General features: G+C 39.8%; 1 pseudogene; it reads left to right on the plus strand.

The window, feature by feature from the left end:
* The first annotated feature begins 3,058 nt into the window (after window positions 1–3,058).
* On the plus strand, window positions 3,059–4,363 carry LOC101570025 (annotated as a pseudogene).
* Window positions 4,364–6,418: the final 2,055 nt, after the last annotated feature.

Raw genomic sequence — 6,418 nt, forward strand, 5'->3', positions numbered from 1 at the left:
TTAAACCGATTAGTCTTTGGGTAAAGATTGGTCTGAATCACAAATTAGGATATTCTAGCTTTTCTCAGCAATTTCCAAGGTGTTTTCAGCACTGACAGTGAGATAATTTTTTTGTTTGTTTGTTTGTTTTTTTGTATAGGCATTGAACCCAGGGTCTCTGCATTAGGTTATAATTCCAGCATCTTTTTATTTTATTTAATTTTTTTAACTTTTAGAAAAGTTTTTCTAAGTCACTAAATTGCCCAGGCTGGGCTCAAACTTGTAATGCTTCTGTCTCAGTCTCCCTAAGTGCTAGAATTACAGGCATTCACCATCATGCCCAGCAAGTAATTCTGATTCAAGAAAACACAGGAGTCCCTGTCAGGTGGGAGAGTGCATTAGGATCCTGGGCTCAGGAGATGTTCCCAGGCTCCCAGGAGATGCGAACTGGAGTGCTGACATCTGGTAAAACCAGCTAACAGATTAGCTAGAAAGATTTCTTTCACCAGGAAGCTGTGGTCATTCTGACTCCCTCACCTGGAGTCTCCCAGACTGCCTAACTGTGACAATCCAAAACCAAGTTGAAAGCCAAGGCTCAGATGACAGGAAACAACACTATGTGTCTCCTTCTGTCCTGTTCAGAATCTGGCAACCTCAGACATGGCTGACTGAAGTAAACACTGTCAATTAGACAAAGGATATCATAAGCCAGACTCTTGCTGCTTCCAGTTCATAAATGAATGATTTATGAATGATAAACCATTTTAACTATAACTACAAAAATGCATTAAATTTTCCATTAAATTTGAAGAAATGATGCTTCAAATATTTTACAAAAATACACACGTCTATCTCTATCCAACCTCGCTTTTACAAGTGTCTGTCAGTTTAAGATATATGAGATTTTTTATGCAACCTGCGCATTATCCCCTTAGGATTCCTTGGCTGATGGTGCATTTTCTTCTTCTGAATGCCAAGAAGACTAGGCTTCTTTTTGGTGGTTTGACCACTATAGAGCCTGCACCATGAAAATTTTGTCCATTTTCTACTAGGTGGTACCCCTTTGAGGACAGGTATAATGATCTAAGTATTCTGTGGCTGACTCTGGAAAAAATGAGTGCTTGTGTACCTATGTAATTTTGTTTGTTTATTTATTTATTTATTTATTTATTTATTTATATTTTAGGGAAGGGTCTACAAGGTGTCAGGGTCTCACAACTAGATCAGACTCATAGTGATCTGCCTGTTTACAGACCTCCAAGAACTGGGATTACAGGCACACCACCACACCTAGTCTCAATTGCCTTCTCAGTGCACCCCAGGGGTGGGGCTGGCACAGCAGGCCTGGGGATTGAGCCCCTGGCCCCTGTGCCTACTTGTAGGTGCTTTAATCCGCTGAGCTATTTGGCCAGCCCTACTCTGTAAGTTTATTAACATTTTAACTATATTAAAAAGTGTGTACCATATAGTCTATAAATAATAATGAAATATGTAAATACTCTGATATGTTTGATATAGTCAATTGGTTTTCTTTTTTTTTTTTTTTTAGTCAATTGGTTTTCATAGAACACTTTTATCAATTTTTTCCTTGTATCTCTCATCAACTTATAATTGCAGTTAGAGAACAAGGGGCATTTCAACATGAATATTGATTGATAGTTTTATGTTAACAAGTAGGACAAAAATGAAGATGTATTTTGGAATGAGTGCATGTGTGTTAGAATGACTTTAGTAAAGCTACTTTTTTGCATCAGATAATTGGTTTTTTTAAACTCATTTTTATAGTAATTTTATTGAGAAAGAAGTAGCAGTGAGATAGTTTCAATACAGGTTAATAGGACAGTTGCAATAATTAATACATTGCATATTGTTGTCTTTATAGTAGTTATTTGTAGTACAAGATACAGACATGACATCTTTTCTAAACATTATTAGTTCAAACTTTCTTCTCATTGAACTAAGAGAAAGTAGCTGCATATCTATGCTATTTTTTTTTGTATATATATATATATATATATATATATATATATGATAATTGTTTTTTAAATACAGGAAGAATATAGTTTTTAGTTTCTGTGTGCATGCTTATCATAATTTAATGGCTACAGGCATGAGACTTTAATATGTATTATAACATTTTCTTTATCACTTTCTTGATTGAGAAAATTAAAAGTTAAGTTAAATCTTAACTTTTAGGTTTTGATGATTTCTAGGCTGTATATACTCCCATTGCATTCAGTGGAATGTCACTATCGTCAGAGTTGGGACTAGATCTTCAGTAAATTGTCACTATCTAGTATTTCCATCATAAAGGTACAATAAAGTAAAATAAATTCAAAGTTAAAAAATATACAACAACAATCAGAAAGTGAAGTTTTGCATATTTTTACCATTGTTTTAACGTAATTGTGTGATACATTTATAAATTTGGTTTTTAATAATAGATATGCTTAATGATCAACTTGCAAATTTCTTACAAGGTTAACAATAGAAGTGGGCCGGGGAGATGGCTCAGTAGAATAAGCACTTGCCTGGCAAGTTCAAGGTCCTGAGTTCAATCCCCGGTACCGGAAAAAAAAAAAAAAAATAGACTCTTCCAAGTCGGGAGATACCAGTTCCTACCTACCATCCCCATAATTTGTGGTCTTGCATGCTACTGAGGGGCAAGAAATATTCAATGACTGTGAGTGAATATAGATTAGTTGTGTTTATTCTGACTTTCTCTGGTATGCTTAATCTCCCTGACAAAATTCTAATACGCTTGCAGTAGTAACTAAGCTCAGAAGCTATTTTTTCCTAAATGAATAAAGGCCCTATTGATTTATTTGGATAAAACCTAGTATATCTCTAATAACAATTAACCTTCTTAGATCAGCTGGTGTCCCTCTGTTTGTAGCAGTCATATTTCTTTAGTAATATGTAGTGTGTATAGAATATTACACAATAACCTTAGACCCTAACATGCCAGATATTTTAAGTAGCTTTGATATCGTTCTCTGTTTCTTTGTAATCAATAATACAAAATACAATCCATGACTTAATATTATCTGAAGTCGAGAACGTACTCGTCAGGCAGTCAAAGATCTATTCCCACATGAGCCCAAACAAATGCTCTGGAATGCGTTCCCCACTTCAGGAAGAGAACTCAGTTGTACATCATGAAGTCAAAAGCCAGGGAAAACCATTAGATGGGATCTATGGGAAACTAGAAGAGGAAAGAAATGCTGGGAATGTGATAGGAAGCGCTATGAAGTCCCAGGAACAGAAACTCAAAAGACACCAGGAAAGGTCCCCTGGCCCCCTTTCCACACCGAAAATCTGAAGCAACAGAACATCCCAAAACTCCAACCTCGTCTTGTGATTCTACCAATGCAGCCATCACGAAGAAAGCCCCGAAAAAGCCTGTCAAGGGCAAACAAACACCTCAGAAAAAAGCTCAAGGGAAAGCATAACAGAATCGCAAAGTCACGGACTTCTGCCTGGTCTGGAGAGGTACCAGGAAGAGCAAAACCGAGTTGCAGTCAGAAGAAAGGAAAAGTGACCGGCGCTGGGAAAAGACGAGACGGAGCTTCCTTCTTAGTTCTCGATCTCTTTATTTTCACGTGTCCTCCTCCCTCTTCTCCTTCTTCCTTCCTCCCCCTCCTTCCTCTCTCCCCTCCTTATATCCCCTTCCCGGACCTATCAGTGGGCGCCAAGTACATCGCCTGACGTGGGCAATAGGCCAATAGTCAGCTGCCTCGTAGGGCTACGTGAACCAATCAAATCTTGCCAGCAGGGACCAAAAGCTATACAGGAAACAAGACTCGTAGCAGAAGCTCCAGCGGGAGGGGCAAGGCTGAGGAGCAGGGCGCCCGCGCCCGACAGAAAAGAATCGATGAGTTGATCCAGAGTGGGAAGGAGGAAGGCATGAAGATTGACCTCATCGATGGCAAAGGAAGGGGTGTGATCGTCACCAAGCAGTTCTCGCAGGGTGACTTCGTGGTAGAGTACCATGGAGACCTCATCGAGATCACTGATGCCAAAAGCAAGAGGCTCTGTACACATAAGGCCCCTCCATGGGCTGCTACATGTACTATTTCAGTATCTCAGCAAAACCTACTGCATGGATGTCACAAGAGAGACGAACCGCCTAGGCTGGCTGATCAACCACAGCAAGTGCGGGAACCGACAGACCAAGCTGCAGGACATCGAAGCATGCCATACCTCATCCTCATCTCCTCCTGTGACATTGCAGTGGGGAAGAGCTGCTCGATATGACTACGGGGACTGCAGCAAGGCATCCATCTAGGCCTACCCATGGCTGAAGCACTGCCTGCCTGCCTGCCCACGCTCTTCAAGAACTAAGTGCCCTGGGGTGTTTTTATTTTTCTTTTTACACCCTTAGTCTTAGCAGATTATGACAGTTTTTTTTTTAAAGTATATTAAGATACCTTTTCACTGTAGTATTTAACTATCTGTTACAGGTTTCCAAGGTGTACTTGAACCGATGGCCTTATATTACCAAACTACATAGTAAGACCCTGTTTCAAAAAAAAAAAAAAAAAAAAAGGAAAACAACTTACTTGTATATATAGGTCTTGAAATGAATGAAGTGACTGCATTTTTGGCTTTGTTTTTGGAGTTTGAGATTTTGTTTTTGTAGGAGAGATTTGAGATGGTTCTCTATTCTAATCAGAAATAAAGTTTTGTAGTAGGACCAGAAATGACTCCCCTCCACACTTGCCTGCACTGCCAGATTGAAAGGTCCAGACCTGCTGCCAAGGCCTCGTGTCTATTAGACCTGGTGTCCTCACTCTGAGGACAGAGACACTAAGGTGGGGCCCCAAGACCCCTGCCTTGGCCATGCAGGCAGCAAGAACAAGGCGCAGTGCCCACAGTGGCGAGGAGCAGGTGGCTGCCTCCCTCCCAGGGGATCTGAGTTTTGCTCCCCACCACCCTGGCCCTGGGAAAAAGTGGTACTACATAGAAAGTCTGCCCCATCCCCAGCCAGGTCAGTGAGGATGATCTGCCGGAGGCCACCATGTGAGAGACAATGTCTTGGTTGTACCTGTTTATGGTTTCACTTTGTATTTAACCAAACAAACAAAAAGGAAATAAACTCGAATTATTTGTCATCATAAAAATATTATCTGTAGCCAACATTTATCATTTTATGACTCTTAATAACATTAAACCAAATTGTTTTTTTCTTCCATTATGTATTTTGTTTGTGTCTTTATCTCCTTTACGTTGCTAGGATCCCAGTAGAGCAGTAAACATGAATCACTTTTGTTGTGTCATCGATGAGTAATTTATGACATACACTATCAGTAAATACCAGGACATTCACAATGAAACTTTAAGATTAAATTTCTGATCACAGTTCCCGATTGGTTGGACCTGGTGGCACATGCCTGTGATCCCAGCACTTGGGAGGCTAAGGCAGGAGTACCACTGAAAGTGTGAGGCCAGCCTGGGCTGCACAGTGAATCCAGGCTATCCTGAACTACATGGTGGGACCCTATCTTAAGCAAAATACTCCAAACAAATAAACAAACAAATGAAAAACATTGTATATAAAGAGTCAAAACTAGACCTGAGTCTATCACCATGCACTAAACTAAAGTCAAAGTGTATTAAAAGATCTAAATATTAAAGCAGAAACACTAAATCTACTAGAAGAGAAAGTACATGGAAATCTTGAAGACATAGGGGTAGGCAGAGAATTCATGAACAAAAACCAAACTGCACAGGAAATATTTCACAAATCATCAACTGGTATCTTATTGAGAAGTTTCTGTATGTCAAAAGAAATCACCAACAGAGTGAAAAAACAACCCACAAATTGGGAAAAAAATCTTAACCAATAATCACTCAGACAAAGGTCTTTCTTATATCTAGAATATATAAAGAACTGAAAAAAAGCCCCCAAATATAAAAACCCAATCCAAAAATGTATTCTGAGATGAATACACACTTCTCAGAGGAAGAAATACAAATGACAAATAAATACATGAAAAAATGTTCCACAGCACTGGTAAGTCAAGAAATGCAAATTAAAACAACATTGATATACCATTTGACCCCAGAAAGAATGGCTATCATAAAGAAATCAACTAATAATAAATACTGGGGAGGCTGTGCAGAAAAAGGAACGCTTCTTTGCCATTGGTGAGAATACAGATTGGTACAATCACTAGGGAAATTAGTGTGTAGACTCCTCAAAAAGCTAAGACTGGAAATCACATTCAGTCGAGCTATTCCCCTTCTTGGTATTTTCAAGGATCTGTGACTGGGCTGGCCAAACAGCTCATCAGATTAAAGTGCCTGCAAGCAGTCACAGGTGCAGGGAGGGGGGTTGGATCCCTGGGCCTGCTGTGCCAGCCCCACCCCCGGGGCATGCGGAGATGGTGATTGAGGCTGGGTGTGGTGGCAAGTGCCTGTAATTACAGCACTTGGG

This window comes from Octodon degus, unplaced genomic scaffold, assembly GCF_000260255.1.
Source record: "Octodon degus isolate 3935 unplaced genomic scaffold, OctDeg1.0 scaffold00067, whole genome shotgun sequence".
NCBI lineage: Eukaryota > Metazoa > Chordata > Mammalia > Rodentia > Octodontidae > Octodon > Octodon degus.